Source organism: Aethalodelphis obliquidens, unplaced genomic scaffold (genome assembly GCF_003676395.1).
Source record: "Aethalodelphis obliquidens isolate GAN/ISIS:26980383/991018 unplaced genomic scaffold, ASM367639v1 scaffold1, whole genome shotgun sequence".
NCBI classification, from domain to species: Eukaryota; Metazoa; Chordata; class Mammalia; order Artiodactyla; family Delphinidae; genus Aethalodelphis; species Aethalodelphis obliquidens.
Window position 1 is genome coordinate 70574583 of NW_020837945.1, and position 16983 is coordinate 70591565.

General features: G+C 38.6%; 1 protein-coding gene across 5 annotated transcripts in view; it reads right to left on the reverse strand.

The window, feature by feature from the left end:
• The window catches only part of ZNF148 (zinc finger protein 148), a 130581-nt gene that overhangs the window by 101045 nt on the left and 12553 nt on the right, over nt 1-16983 (reverse strand). Inside the window, exon 1 of one of the 5 annotated variants that reach the window (XM_027107054.1) lies at nt 14452-14564. The exons of 3 other annotated variants lie outside the window; for them this stretch is intronic. The gene's annotated coding sequence lies outside the window, so the exon portion shown is untranslated. Of the gene's footprint in view, nt 1-14451; nt 14565-16983 lie in introns of those variants that run through there. One more of the 5 variants, XM_027107084.1, reaches the window with a different exon arrangement.

Genomic DNA, 16983 nt, shown 5'->3' on the forward strand with positions numbered 1-16983 from the left:
CTCTGGTCCGGGAAGATCCCACATGCTGCGGAGAAACTAAGCTCGTGCGCCACAACCACTGAGCCTGCACTCTAGAGCCTGCGAGCCACAACTACTGAAGCCCATGCACCTAGAGCCCGTGCTCTGCAACAAGACAAGCAACCACAATGAGAAGCCCACACACCGCAACGAAGAGTAGCCCCTGCTCACCGCAACTAGAGAAAGCCCACGCACAACAACGAAGACCCAACGCAGCCAAAAATAAATAAATAAAATAAATAAATTTATTTAAAAATAATAATAACCACTTGTGCAGGTATAATAATTAAATTAAGACAAAATACATATTAAGGAAAATAAATGAAATATTTTTCAGGGACTGTTAGCTACTACCTGTCCATTATTTAGTTCTGATAGACTGGCAGGATTTCTATGTATTTACCAGCAGGTGGTCTGATCAATTATTCAGGCCAACATTTTTGTCATTAACTGCATCAACATTTTTGATCAACTGATATGTATATGCAACACTACCTAAGATTCCTAAGACATGCATAAAATATCATGGTCTCTGCCCAAAGGAGTTCATAATCTAGCAAGAATGGAAAACACAAGAAATAATGTTAGTTTTGATAATATAATGTGTTAAGTGCTATAACTGAAGTTTAAGCAATTTATCATAGGAAAATCAAAGCAGGGATCAATTAATTCTCCCTCTGTTACCTTTCCAAAAGAAAAGGAAGAAGTGACCTTTTAATGTTGGCTCCACATTTAAGAATAAAATGAATACCACATGCTTTGGACTTTGCTCAGTAGTGTTCCTAGGTCTTTGCAGATATTAACTAACTTAATACAAAAAACAAACTTATGAGGTTGGTGCTAATATTACTCACATTTCACAGAAGAAAAAACTGAAGGGTTAAGTAACTCACCAAAGGTTATAAAATTAGTAAGTGGCAGAACCAAAGTCTTTATAATGGTTTAGCAGGCTCTCCACAATCTACTGTGCTATCACCTCCTCCTCCTCATCACTACCATGGCTTTAAGAATCTGAGAGGAAAAATGCTTCAAGTCCTTTAGCATCTTTTAACTAGATCATATTTGAAAGTAATTACATAAGTTCTACTTTTACATTAGTTTTACTTTTGTGATTTAATAATGCTTTCTGAACGTTTTTTTTTAAAAAAAAAAACAAAGGTAAAGGAAAAAAGTTTGTTCCAGGCAAGAGATTTCTATGAATGTTTAGAATTTCTACACAGTAACAAAGTAGACATATGCGTTCTTTTAATTTACACTACCTGCTGTGACAATTAAAGTTGTTAGAACTCACAGTGTACTTTTCATGACCAGATCTATCCTAAGGAGGAATGAAAGCTCCAAAAATTCAAACCACCCACCCCAGAAACTCCCCTAACCAGGTCTTTCTAGAACAATTTTCCATTTCTACCTTCACCAAAAATTAAGCCAAAATCTTAAAAATTTTACAACCAATGTAGTTAACCCACTCGGTTAAGAAAGAAAATCCTACAAAGGGGTAATCAAATAAATTCTTAAAAATGTTGGCCGTGGGCTTCCCTGGTGGCACAGTGGTTGGGAGTCTGCCTGCTGGTGCGGGGGATGTGGGTTCGATCCCTAGTCCAGGGGTATCCCACATGCCGCAGATCGACTGAGCCTGTGCACCACAGCTGCTGAGCCTGCGCCCTGGAGCCGCAAGCCACGGCTGCTAGGCCCACATGCCACAAGTAATGAAGCCCGCACACCTACAGCCCGTGCTCTGTGGCAAGGGAGGACATCGCGATCGGGGGCCTGTGGGCCGCAGCGAAGAGTGGCCCCCGCTCGCCGTAACTAGAGAAAGCCCGCGTGCAGCAGCAAAGACCCAACGCAGCCAAAGATAAATAGATAAAATAAATTTAAAAAAATTTTAAAAACCCTTCACCATTAAAAAAAAAAAAAATTGGCCAAAGTGAGTAAAATAAAGGCACCAACTGAAAATGTTCACCTGCCCTTGGCCTTTTCAAATCACCTAACCAGTAAACATGTGTCAAATAAGAAACCAACTCCCCACCCATGTTAGAAAACACAACAGTATAAGCATTTTTAGAAAATCCTTAGACTATAAACCACTAAAGAGACAAATCTAACCTTTAAATCCAAGCCACCTGTTGAGGAAAGACACCTTCCAAAAGCTAACCTTATCACAGAGGGGATGATAAACTATCAAGCAACTATGTAATCCTTCCCCAAATCCACCAATAGAAATTAGTTTTTAAGAATAGTAAATCACTAAACTCAAGGAAAAGCTGCTTTATTTTTACATGAATTTTTACTTGAATACATACCAATTTTGTAAATAATCATAAAGTATCTTGCACTATGATGATCAAGATCACTCAGGTCAATTTTCAAATGATCTCCTCAAAAACGTTACAAGCATGCTCTGATAAAAGTACTTCACAGTTTACAAAGTGCTTTCAAGTGTCACATTTCACGGGACACCCCCTACACACACAATTACCTAGGCAGGTATTAGTGTTTGCCTCCATTCTATAGATGATGAAACTGAGGTTCCAGAGGTTAAGTACCCATGGTTACACAACACCTGTCATGGCAAAGACTTCAACCAGATCCTCTGCCTCCAAATAAATGTCTACTTTAACATAGCACAACCGGAAAGGTCATTCCCAAGTTAAAATATTGATACATTTAATGTTACTCTTAACAATATTCTAAGAATCAAAAATAAATAAATAAACATCTTTGAAGTAAGAATAAGATCAATGAACATAAACTTTGAAATTAAAATGCTATCTACAGTAATAGTTACCATGTAAATAAACAAAAAATTAAATTCATCTGATTTTCATAACACAAAAATTATCCTACTGTAATAATAACTAAGGAAACCCTAGAAAAGATTATAGGAATACCCATTTGAAAATTAAAGTTTAACTATTTAAATTTTATTTTTAAGTGTCAATTCTTCATGAATAAAAACATGTTAATATATTATTAAAAACCAAAAACAAGAGGGAACTGGAATTATTACTTCTAATATGAAATATAATTACTCTCATTTAAAAACATGTAAATGGTCCATTAAAAATCTCATTTTCTGACAATTTTACCTTATTCAATACTAGAGTCAGTCATTCTTATCTCCTCTAAAACACATGCCCAGAAGCACATAAGGCACTAGACACAATGTAGAGGTGTGTCCACACATAAAAGAAATGATTTTTAATCTGATTAGAAATCTAAGATTTGCCCTCAGAGTCAATCTCAGAGTACCTCAAGAAGTGGCTGCAAAGAAGCCCAGTGATTTCTCTGTAACTGCAGTAACTATATTAGTTTGAACAATTCATGTAATATGTGAGATTTTTAAAAAATAGTAGTAGTTGGGACTTCCCTGGCAGTCCAGTGGTTAAGACTCTGTGCTTCCACTGCAGGGGGGCACAGTTCGATCCCTGGTCAGGGAACTAAGATCCTGCATGCCGCATGGGGCAGCCAAATAAACAGTAGTAGTTGATTTAACAAGTTAACTCATCATTTAGAAGCACTAGCTTCTACTAATGTAGAATAGACATTTTCTTATTTGGGCCCAATTTACTCTCAATTAGAAAACTAGGGAATGTAAAAAGCAGGACATTTTATCTTTCCATTTCAACCTATGAATTAGAAACATATTAAACTGGCTGCATAATACAAGGTTTTCTATATTTGTTTTGAAAAATATTTACTAATATTAAAATACTATTATATATTACTGGAATTATTAAATACCTTAAATACAAATTATCCATAAAATAAACACATCTTTGAAGAAAATACCAGAATTCACAATTTCATTTTAATTAACTATACTACAAAATTCTGTTTACGTGACAGATGCCTAGTAAATTGCATGCATCTATTCCCTGGCACCCTCTTGAACTGGTTATGACTGACCTTCCAAAACCTTCCTAGGGGTCCAATACTGTGGGTTATAATTGAAGCAAACATTGTGCTTAAAAGTTCACAAAGCACATGGCCATAAACCATTATTTTCAAAGCTGAAACAACCCGCTGGGTAGAGATGACGCAGGTTCACAAAAAGTAAGGAATCTGAACTTCCAGCCTAGGTAAGATGGCATAGCTCTCTTTTTCCCTGCCCCTCTTCACTAAACACCATGTTAAACCAGGGGAATAACACCAGAGACAACTGAAAGAAAACTATGAAAACTGATAAGCAGGCAGCTAACCAGTTTGGGACTCCAAGACTACAGAAACAGAAAAGCAGCAGAGTGTTTTAGGTCCCCAGACCCAACAGAAGAAGGCAACCCAGACTGGCATTTCCTAAGGTAGGCCAGACAGTCACACTCCTCCTCCAAACTAAACAGGAGTCCCTCTACAACATCAAGCAAGAGAGATCAACTGGAAGCCCAGTCAACAACAAAAACCAGAAAGGGGAAGCAACTCTTGCATCGCCACATGACCTGAAACTCCTGTTTCCCACCTAGAAATACTGAGGCAAGTGGGCAGAACTCAGGGACCCAGCCAGTGCAAACATCTCAGTTTGTGCCAAGACTCTCCCTCTCACCCAGAGACATGGGGACAGGGAAGAATTGGGGGTTTGAGGTGGGTACCAGGAGGAGGATCCTACCACAATCCTCTCCCATTTAGAGACACCCAAAAGCCTGATAGGAGGCCATGTCTTCTATTCTCTCAGGCAGCATCAGTAAGGACCAGTGGGAGCCCCAAGAGGATCAGATAAACCAAGCCAACCACAAAGGCTCTGAAAATTAAACTGCCATTAGAACCAAAGTCATAAAAGTGGGCCAAGACCTGTACACTAAACCTAAACAGGGTGACCACATGCTAAAATAAAAAATGTAAATAGGGACCAGAGCCTCCTAACGTAATATATAACACAGAAAATGACACAAGAAAATCCCAACATGAGTGATAATCAACCAACGCCAATACAGAGATGAGTCAGATGTTGGAATTATTTGAAAAGGATTTTTTTTTTTTTGCAGCATGCAGGCCTCTCACTGTTGTGGCCTCTCCCGCTGTGGAGCACAGGCTCCGGATGCGCAGGCTCAGCGGCCACGGCTCACGGGCCCAGCTGCTCTGCAGCATGTGGGATCTTCCCAGACCGGGGCACGAACCCGTGTCCCCTTCATTGGCAGGCGGATTCTCAACCACTGCGCCACCAGGGAAGCCCTGAAAAGGATTTTAAAGCACCATAATAAAATGTCTCAACAATTAATTATAAGTTCCCCTGAAACACATGAAAAAAATGGAAAATCTCAGCAAAGAAACAGAAGTTATAAAAAAGAAGCAAAAGAAAATTACAGAACTAAAAAATACTATAACATGAAACTTTAAAACTTGCTGGATAGGCTCAATACAACCATGGAGATAACAGGGAAGAGAATCACCGAATTTGAGACAGAAAAATAGAATTAATCTAATGTGAAAAACAGAGAGAAAAAAGACTGAAAAAAAAACTAACAGAGTCTTAGGAACCTGTGGGCCAATAACAGAAGATCCAACATTCTTAACACTGGAGTCCCAGAAACAGAGGAGAAACAGAGAGGGGCTGAAACGGTATTTAAAGAAAAGATGCAAAAACCTTCACATGTGTGACAAATACAAACTTACAGATCCAAAAAACTGAGCAAACCCAAAACAGGATAAACCCAAAGAAATTTACACCAGGACACATCATAATTAAATGTTCAAAAATTAAAAACGAAGAAAAAACTTTGAAGGCAGCCAGACAAAAATTACCTATAACGGAACAACAACTGAAATGACACCAGATTTCTCATCTCAACCAAAGAGGCCAAGAAAAGTGGCAGAATATTTTCTGAATGCTAGGAAAAAAAAAAAAAAAGAACTGCCAACCAAGAATTCTATACCCAGTGAAACTATTCTTCAGGAATGTCTTAGTCTATTCAGGCTGCCATAACAAAACACCACAAAATGGATGGCTTACAAACAATAGAAATTTACTTCTCACAGTTCTGGGGGCTGGAAGTCCAAGATTAGGGTGCCAGTGCCAACATGGTCAGGTGAAGGCCCTCTTCCAGACTGCAGACTTTTGTCTGTATTCTTACATGGCAGAAAAGGGGCAAAAGAGCTCCCTCTTTTGTAACAACACTAATCCCATTCATGAGGGCTCTCCCCCATGACCTAACAGCCTCCCAAAGGACGCAACTCTCAATACCACCATATTGGGCATTAGGATTTCAACATTTACATTTTAGGAGAATTCATTCAGACCACAGCAAGGAACAAAGGAGAAATTTTTTAAAGCGTTCTCAAAAGAAGAAAAACTAAAAGACTATGTCACTAGCAACCCTACCCATAAAGACTGGCTGAAGAAAATTTTCCAAACAAGAAAAAGAATAGAGCGGCTTCCCTAGTGGTGCAGTGGTTGAGAGTCTGCATGCCAATGCAGGGGACACAGGTTCAAGCCCTGGTCCGGGAAGATCCCACATGCCATGGAGCAACTAAGCCCGCGCACCACAACTACTGAGCCCATGCGCCTAGAGCCCATGCTCCACAGCAAGAGGAGCTGCCACAATGAGCAGCCCACACACTGCAAAAAAGAGTAGCCCCGCTCGCCGCAACTAGGGAAAGCCCGCGCGCAGCAATGAAGCTCAACGCAGCCAAAAATAAATAATTTTAAACATAAACAAATGTATAAAAAAAGAAAAAGAATAGAAATACAAGTATACACAACAAGATATCTTTTCCATCATTAGTTTTCTAGATCATACTTACTGACAGAAACAAAAATTATACTACTACTGATACTTAAAACAATTATATTTAAAAGTCAAGAAGGTAAAAAGGTAAAAGAGAAGTAAAGTTTCCACATTTCAGTTGAATAGTAAAATATTGATACCAGGAGACTGTTATAAGTCATATATACATTAGGTAATAACTACAACCACCACTACGAAAACTATACAAGACAGACTCAAAAATATTATAAATAAATCTTTTACAAATTATGAAAGATAGAATCCTAAAATATGTTCTAGTAATCTGCAGGAAGGCAAGGAAAGAGAAACAAAAAAATGAAAACCAGAGAAAATAAAACAAAAAACAAATAATAAAATGGCGATTTAAGTGCTAATATTTATCGATAATTACCTTAAATGCAGATGGTCTAAACAGACGAATCAAGAAAGACTGGCAGAGTAGATTTTTGAAATGCCCCACTATATGCTGCTAACAAGAAATTCAGTAACGTACATCGAAAGTAAAAGAATGGAAAAGCTATGACAACTCTTTTTTTTTCAGCAGAGAAACTGTATTAACACAACCAACCAACAAGGTCAGCTTGATATATATAGAATACACCACCCAACGAAAGCAGAATACATATTTCTTTTCAAGCACCCATGGAACATTCATGAAGACAGATTATATCCTGGGCCATAAAACAAGCCTCAACAAATCTAAAACAACTGAAATAATACAAGAGGTACATTATCTGACAATAATGGACTCAAACTAGAAATCAGTAACAAAGACAACAGGAAAACTTGTGAACACAAAACAGTAAAGAACACTTTTTAAAAGTCCATGGGTCAAAGAGGAAATCTCAAAGAAAAAATTTAAATATATACATAAAAATGAATGAAAATAAAAACACAGCATGTCAAAATATGTGGGATGCAGCTAAACCAGTAGTTAGAAGGAAATTTATAGCACTAAATGCTTACATTAGAAAAGAGGAGGGGCTTCCCTGGTGGTCCAGTGGTAAAGAATCTGCCTTCCAGTGCAGGGGACGTGGGTTCGATCACTGGTTGGGGAACTAAAGATCCCATACCACAGGGCAACTAAAACCTGCTCACCACAACTACTGAGCCAAACTACAGAGGCCACGCGCCCTGGAGCCTGCACGCCACAACTACAGGGTCCACGTGCCCTGGAGCCCACACACCACAACTAGAGAGAGAAAACCCACACACCACAACTTGAGAGAACCTGTGCCGCAAGGAAAGATCCCACGCACCTCAACAAAGACCCCGTTTGCCACAACTAAAACCCGATGCAGCCAAAAAAAAAAAAAGAAAATAAATCAAAAATCTTAAAAAAAAGAAAAGAGGAAAGATCTCAAATCAATAACCTAATTACTTACCACAAGAAACTTTAAAAAAAAAAGCAAACTATAAACCCAAAGCAAGCAGAACAGAAACAATGAAGAGCAGAAATCAATGAAATTAAAAAATAGGAAAACAGAGAAAATCAATGAAGCAAAAATTTTAAAAGCCTCAAACATGACAAATAAAAATAAAAAGAGAGAAGACACAAATCACCAATATCAAGATTTTAATAGGGATATCACTAAGATTGTACAGCACTTAAAAAGATAATAAGGGAATACTACAAAAAAATTTATACTTTTAAATTGGACATTTAGAAGAAATGGACCAATTTATCAAAATCACATTACTAAAACTAAACCAAAATGAAACCAATAATCTAAATAGTTCTATAACCATGAACTGGTTATAGAATAAATGAACTGGTCTATGAAATGAATTCTTAGTTGACAAAGGGGCAAAAATAATTCAATGGAGGAAAGATAGCCTTTTCAACAAACAGTGCTGGAACAATTGGACATCCATATGCCAAAAAAAGAGTCTAGACCTAAACCTCACAACCACATACAAAATTATCTCAAAATGGATGATGAATGTAAACATATAACTATAGAGTTTTTAGAATAAAAAAGAAGAGATCCTTCAAGACCTAAAGAAAAGGGTTCTTGGGCTTGGCACCAAACACATGTTCCATAAAAGAAAATAAACCAAACTTTATCAAAATAAAAAACATATGCCCTATGAAAAGATGCTCATTATCACTAATGATTAGAGAAAAGCAAATCAAAACTACAATGAGGTACCACCTCACGCTAGTCAGAATGGCCATCATTAAAAACTCTACAAATAATAAATGCTGGAGAGGGTGTGGAGAAAAGGGAACCCTCTTACACTGTTAGTGGGAAAGTAAATTGGTGCAGCCATTATAGAAAACAGTATGAAGTTTGCTCAAAAAATTAAAGATAGTTGCCATATGATCCAGCAATCCCACTCCAGGGCATATAACCAGACAGAACTATAATTTGGGGCTTCCCTGGTGGTGCAGTGGTTAAGAATCCGCCTGCCAATGCAGGGGACATGGGTTCGAGCCCTGGGCCGGGAAGATCCCACATGCTGCAGAGCAACTAAGCCTGTGTGTCACAACTACTGAGCCTGCGCTCCAGAGCCCACGAGCCACAACTCCTGAAGCCTGGACGCCTAGAGCCCATGCTCTGCAACAAAAGAAGCCACCGCAATGAGAAGCCCGCACACCACAAAGAAGAGTAGCCCCTGCTCACTGCAACTAGAGAAAGCCCGCACACAGCAACAAAGACCCAATGCAGCCAAAAATAAATAATTAAAATAAATTTAAAAACTATAATTTGAAAAGATTACATGCACCCCATGTTCATAGCAACCCTATTTACAAGAGCCAAGACATGGAAGCAACCTAAATGTCCATCGATAGATGAATGGATAAAGAAGATGTGATATATATACACAATGGACTACTACTCAGCCATAAAAAGAATGAAATAATGCCATTTACAGCAACATGGATGGACCTAGAGATTATCATATTAAGTGAAGTAAGTCAAAAAGAGAAAGACAAATATCATATGATATCACTTATATGTGGAATCTAAAATATTGAATACAACACAAATGAACATATCTACTAAACAGAAACAGCCCCACAGACATAAAAAACAGACTTGTGGTTGCCAAGGGAGAGTGAAAGTGGGGAAGGGATGGACTGGGAGTTTGGGATTAGCAGATGCAAACCAGTATATATAGGATGGATAAACAACAAGGTCCTACTGTCTAGCACAGGGAACTATATTCAATAACCTGTGATAAACCATAATGGAAAAGAATATGAAAAAGTATATATATATATATATATATATATGTATAATTGGGTCACTCTGCTATACAGCGGAAATTAACACAACACTTAAATCAACTATACTTCAATAAAATATTTTTTTAAAATGTGCCCTGTGAAAGACCTTCTTAAGAAGATGTAGCTTATCATAGCTACAGGCTGAGAGAAAATGTCTGCAAACCATATATCTGACAAAGGTCTTGTATTTAAAATATATGAAGAACTCTCAAATCTCAAAAGTTAAAAAAAAAACATTCTGATTAAAAAATGAGCAAAAGACATGTACAGACAACAAATAAGTACACACAAAGACGTTTAATATCATTAGAGAATGCAAATTAAAACTACAGTAAGATATCACTATACACCTATCAAAACGGCTAAAATAAATAGCAATAATAACAAATGCTGGCAAGGATGCAGAAAATCTCTTACATTGCTGATGGGAATGTAATATGATACACCACACTGAAAATCAGTTTAGAAATTTCTTATAAAACTAAACATGGGGGCTTCCCTGGTGGCGCAGTGGTTGGGCGTCCGCCTGCCAATGCAGGGGACACGGGTTCAAGTCCTGGTCTGGGAAGATCCCACATGTTGCAGAGCAACTAAGCCCGTGAGCCACAACTACTGAGTCTGCGCTCCAGAGCCCATGAGCCACAACTCCTGAAGCCCACGCACCTGGAGCCCGTGCTCCGCAACAAGAGAAGCCACCACAACGAAAGGCCCGCGCACCACAACGAAGAGCAGCCCCCACTCGCCGCAACTAGAGAAAGCCTGCATGCAGCAACAAGAACCCAACGCAGCCAAAAATAAATAAATAAAAATTTAAAAAAAAAAAAAAAAAAAACATGGCCTCCCATTCAACTCAGGAAGCTCACTCTTGGGCATTTATCTCAGAGAACTATACATAAAATCCTGTACATGAATGTTCATAACCACTTTATTATTAATAGCAAAATACTGAATATACCAAAAGTCCTTCAACAGCTGAATGGTTAAACAAAGTATGTATTAATATACCATTATAAACCATTCTTGAAAAGACAAAATTATAGAGATGGAAAATATGTCACCAGGGGACAGGGAGGGATTTTGGGGTAGGGTGCAAATATAAAGGGTAGCAAGAGGGATTTTCTTTGTGGTGATGGAATAGTTCTGTATCTTCGCTGTTGTGGTAGTTACATGAATTTATACATAGGAGAAAATCACACAGAACTATAAACACACAAATGAATTAGGATTAAAAAATGGTGAGAACTGATTAAGTTTGGCAATTCAGATAACAGTAGTGTACTAATGTCCATTTCCTAATTTTGATGTCTTATTAGAGCTTTAGAAGATGTCACTATTGGGGGGAAGCTGGGTAAAGTATACACAGGACTCTACTATTTTTGCAACTTCCTTTGTGTCTATAATTATTTCAAAATAAAGTTGTTGCTGTTTTTTTAATTATGTGAGATGGGAAATAGAGGGCAGAGATACAGATGAAACAAGACTGTCCGTTAACTGCTAACTGTTGAGGCTAGGTCACTGGTATATAGAGGTTCATAATACTATTGTATTTTTCACCTTTTTAAATTTTTCATATTAAAAGGTTAACAGAAATATAACATGCTGTATATCAAAATATTAACAGCAGCTTCTTCCAGTTAGTGATTTTACTCTTTTTGCTAATACACATTTTAAATTTTTTCTATAAAATAAATTTCTTATATAAAACAATTTTTGAAGAAATCTTTGCTCACATAGTCTTTTGTCCTACTTGTTTTTCTCATTTTTAAAAAGTAGCACCACAGAAAAAAATTTTAAACTTAAAAAGAACTCCACTGATAGTTCTTTCTAACAATACAGCACTTAATTTGAAATACTCAATTTAAATCTAAATACCTAATTTATATTTCACCCAATTACATGTCACCTGAAAGTTCCAATATCTTTTTCTAAAATTAACCAAAAGGATCTTGATGGAATAGATTTACAATCAGCACAATAACGGACCATTATAGTGATCTTCACAAAACAGAACAGATGTCTTAAGTTCAAGACACCCTAAGACATTTTAACAATTCCAGTTGGGTTTGCATTTGCATGTTGCCTACGGTATCATAATTAACTTCCAATTGTTTTGTTTTTAAATTGTATGTGGTCTTTTTTAATTTTTCAAACTTTTTTTCACAAAAGCAGATGCTGAAAAGGTTATAATGGTTACAAAACCATGCTAAAGAATTCAACAATGTGCGAATCTGAAAAAAGCAACAATAATTTAGTGGATACTGAGATTCCCATGATGCAATTTTTAAAATTTTAGCTTGATTATTTAAATTTATCAAGCAAAAATGATAAAATACCATTTCCCTCAGTAATAATTAAAATTAATTTTAATTAAGTAAATTAAAATTAAATTATAATAGAAATAACAAAACCGGAACTCCACGTTATCTGTAGGATCTCGGGGTAAGTCACAATCTCTCTAAAACTCTGGTTTCCTTATCTACATACTGAAAGAGTTATACTTGTGTTTTGTTGTTGTTGTTGGTTTTGGTTTTGGCCACACCGCTTGCCGGATACTAGTTCCCCAACCAGGGATCGAACCCGCTCCCCCGGCAGTGAAAGCACGGAGTCCTAACCACTGGACCGCCAGGAAAGAGTTATACTTGTTAATCTTCCAGCTCCAAAATCCTATGTACTGATGCTCTAAAATATACTTCCTAACCTTTTACCCATGATCATTCTAATGACAACTCTGAGAAAAGATTTATAACCGATGTGATATAGAGATGCCAATTACATTACAAATAACTTTCATAGGCAGAATATTATTCTCCACAATTAAATCGGGGCTTCTCAACATCAACACTACTAACTCTTTGCACTGGATGATTCTTTGTTGTGGGGGTTACCATGCACATTGTAGGATGTTTAGCATCTACACACTAGATACCAATAGAATCCCCCCAGCGTGACAACCAAATACGTCTCCAGACATTGCCAAAACCACCTCTCGTGGAGAATCACTGTATTAGATTAAAAATTTCCAGAGTTCTTTGGAGACGGGAAGGAGGAAGAAGAGAAAATGTTTTTGTGACATAGGAGGAAAGGCATAAGAAAGGCTAGGAATGAACAAATTGTAGCTAATATCGTGATAATAATGAAAATAGCAGTATATAAAGCAGAGGAGAAAATTCACAGGTATTCCATCTGTACCTCTGTAAACATCTTCATAAAAGAGGGCCAAAGGTTTTTTAATCTGAAATTAACATAATTCCTCCTCTCCCTAGCTTTTGTGAGGAGGCTAAACATTCTCAAGTTACCAACTAACTTGTATTTCAGTGTATTCTTCAAACACTGAAAATACCCACACGAAAAACACATCCCCCCACAGTTAAATACAATAAGCATCTATCTGTTTTAATCAAATGTAAATGTGCTACAAAATGCCATGAAAAGTAACACTGAGGAATATCCTCAAGTCCTTTATGTATTTAAATAAAGGCCAAAGACATTCAGTGTGAAGAAACTACATACATCTAAATGCTACAACAGAGATTAAACGTTCACACATTCACTTTCTGACTCTTCTAATACTCACTATAAAATCAACTCAGCCATATTTTCCACCAAACAGACAAATACCCAGTTTCCTTAGTCTATTCTTGGATAGGTCACCAGACTGGGAATAAGAGACCCAGAGTCTATTCCCAGCTGCAAACAGACTGGTAATCTCAAGCAAATTATTCACTCAGGTTAAGGTTCTACACCCATTTCACGCTGACAATACTGAAAATCTGCCCAGAAACAAGCACCGAGAAACCCAGGACTTCCTTCTGCACCCAAAGGACAACTGCAAACATATTTTTAGATTTCTTAAATCTAAAAATCTGAATAGGATTTTATTTATAGCAACATTTAACATACTTGAAATTTCAAAACTGTGTGGTGCCTTTACCAACTGCCCTTCATAAAATTAATAAGAAACGCTGTTTTTAATCACGCCATGCCCAATTGTGTAAAACTCTATATGCAAACTACACAAATCATAATTATGTATAACAAAAAAAGCTGTTTTTAATTCAAGCTCTTGGGAAGGGCTTTAACTTTTGAATTTCCTAACTATCTAGTTTTTAGTCTACTACACAAGTAGCTCTTTCCTGGCACTGTAATCAGTGCTTCACAAAGTCTGGAGAGCCAAAGTTTGCCCTTACAGACTAATTCTGGAAAGGCCTTAGGACTGTTCTTACCACTAAACATGCAGGTTTTAGTAGCGCCAATATACGGATACAAGCGTACATTTTCTTCTCTTGATACCAAGTAAAAAAACTGTCTAGTAGACCCAAGTTACCCGTCTGACCTTTTCGCACACCATAAAACTGTAAACACAATACAGTCCAATATAAGATTTGAAAAAAACAGGGTTAGGTCGGAAAGGAGGGTGTCAATTAACGTCCGTCGGCTCCTGCTGTCAGGCAGACACTTGTTAGCCGCCGAGAAGCCACTCACAAAGTTTGCCATCTCGCTGGGGGAAGCGGCCCCGACCGCGCCGCGGGCCCCGACCCGGAAGACGGGTGTCTGGAAGGCCCCACCGCCCGCCGTGGCCCGGGCGCGCCAGCCACCCCGGCAGGAAAAACCCCAGCTTCTCGGCGCTCCTCCGCCGCCTCCCTGCACACAGGCGCACTCACGCACGCACGCGCGCGCACACACACACGTACACACAACAAAAGGAAGCCGTGCGAGCCGCGTGCGGAGGTTTGCTCGGGCGCTCATGGAAGCCCCTCCTCCCGGCCCCCATCGCGCCGCGCGGGGCCTGCTCACTTGCTGGAGCGCCCCCCGAGGGCCCGTGGGTGCACGGATTCCCGAGGCCCGCGGCCCACCGGACCGACCCCGCCCGGCTTGGCTCTGCTCGGCCGCGCTCGCAGGCAGCTGCGGCTGCTCTGGGCCCACCACCCACTCAGCTCCGCCCGCCGCCGAGCCGAGCGCCGGCAAAATCCCGCCCGGGAGGGCCTGGGCTCCCAACCGGAGGGCTCCCTACTTGCCGGGTTTCTCAGGAAATAAAACTATTACACTTAATTATCCTTGGTAAAATTCCTCCCTACGTACCGTGGGACATGTAAGGCCCTTTCCTTACCGAACCACTATCAAAAGTAGTATCCAACAGAACACTCCTTACAATAAGAAATCTCTTTCAGTAACCTCTTCTTTAATCCTTCCTCTTCCTCTTACTTTTCTACACCTTAGTTTACTCATTTTAGTTTTCTCTTGCCTTCCTGTTTTCAACCTATGAGCCACATTTTCCCAAAAGAATAATCTTCCCTAAACCGTCTTACCAATTTTACCCCTTTGAAATTTACTTTTCTAATAGTAACAAGCTTTCTCGTAAATCCCTTCCATTACACCTCCCACTTTATACAAAACCTCTCCACAAGTAACTTCTATCATTTTACCAGCATCTACCAAATCAATTCATAAATAACTTTCTCAAATACTGCATTTTTTGTTTGTTCCTACATTCCCTCAAAGCTAACACTCTCCAACTTAACACACAAATTTGCTCCAAATTGCCCTCAAATTTTGTGAACCTATTCCAGAGGCACCAAAGTCACTGAAAAATCTATTTCCTAAACATACCCCAATAACTTAATGATCTTTCCAAATATTCTCTACCAATTCATTTGAATCACTCGTAACAAGACTACCATACATTTCCCCAAAGACTCTAATTACAGAACCTAATCAGATTAACACATTATCTCTACCATTATATGTATCTACACATGCAGGTGTATATGTATGTGTTGACAAGTATATAGGGGACCCTGCAAAACATCAAGTGTGTATTTCATTCTAATCCCTTATATATTGGCTCCTCTCAAATTTACAAGGTAAACTCCTTCACACCAACCAAGATTTTCAGGCATCCATCCCCCGTCTTGTGAAGTCATTTATCTATGTTAAATTAATGTATCATTTTAAAACATACTGTCTCCACTTCCACAATAATCATTCCTCACACTTTCCTTAAGATATCCATCATTAGTCTAACCCACACAATCCACTCAAATATTCAGAATATCTCCCACTCACCAAGGCCTAGCTATGTCTAAGGCAGGTCCCAGAAACAATTCTAGACTATTGGCAGATTACAGCAAAGTTGTGAACTGAATAAAGCGACATCCCTGGGCTGTCTCAGGCCTTCAAAGCTCTGGGTGGTCTCCATAGGTCCTTCATTATTAAATTTGGTGATTGACTAAATGTAGAAATAAAAGAAGAGAAAAAAAAAGATGAATGACCCAGGGCTAGATTTTGGAACTAATTCTGAAGCAAAGCTGCAATAGGATGGAAAACCAATACTATATATTTTGTGCTTTGTCGTATTTTTCTCACTGCCACGAAATAAGCTCTCTTTCAGAAACGTGAAAGAACATCAAAAACCCTGATCTGAACAGGGAGGGTCATAAAGTATTATTTGCTCAGAGGTCGAAAGAGTTCATTTATCATGTGAAGAATATAATGCAAATACTAAGGATTTGAAGCATACAGTATTTTTCCCTTAATGGTTTAAAATGCCAGTTGCTGGGACCACAGCGAGGCACTAATGGAGAATCTCTAAAAGCAGTTAGGTAAGTACTTGAGAGTCAAGTCTTTGATAGTACAAGGGAAAAGTTGCCAGAAGACAAAGTCTGACAAAAATCAATGCTACTATGTAACTGGACAAGCAAAAGTTTGATAGCAGAGACACAAGCCAATGGATGAGAGGCCTGGTTTAGGTCTTAAACACCATCAATGGAAGATGATGAAGGTTTCAAGCCCTGAGGTGATAATGCTGAAGATTTAAAACAAAACAGGGACTTTCCTGGTGACACAGTGGTTAAGAATCCGCCTGCCAACGCAGAGGACACAAGTTCGAGCCCTGGTCTGGTAAGATCCCACATGCCATGGAGCAACTAAGCCTGTGCACCACAACTACTGAGCCTGCACTCTAGAGCCTGTGCTCTGCAACAAGAGAAGCCACTGCAGTGAGACGCCTGCGTACCA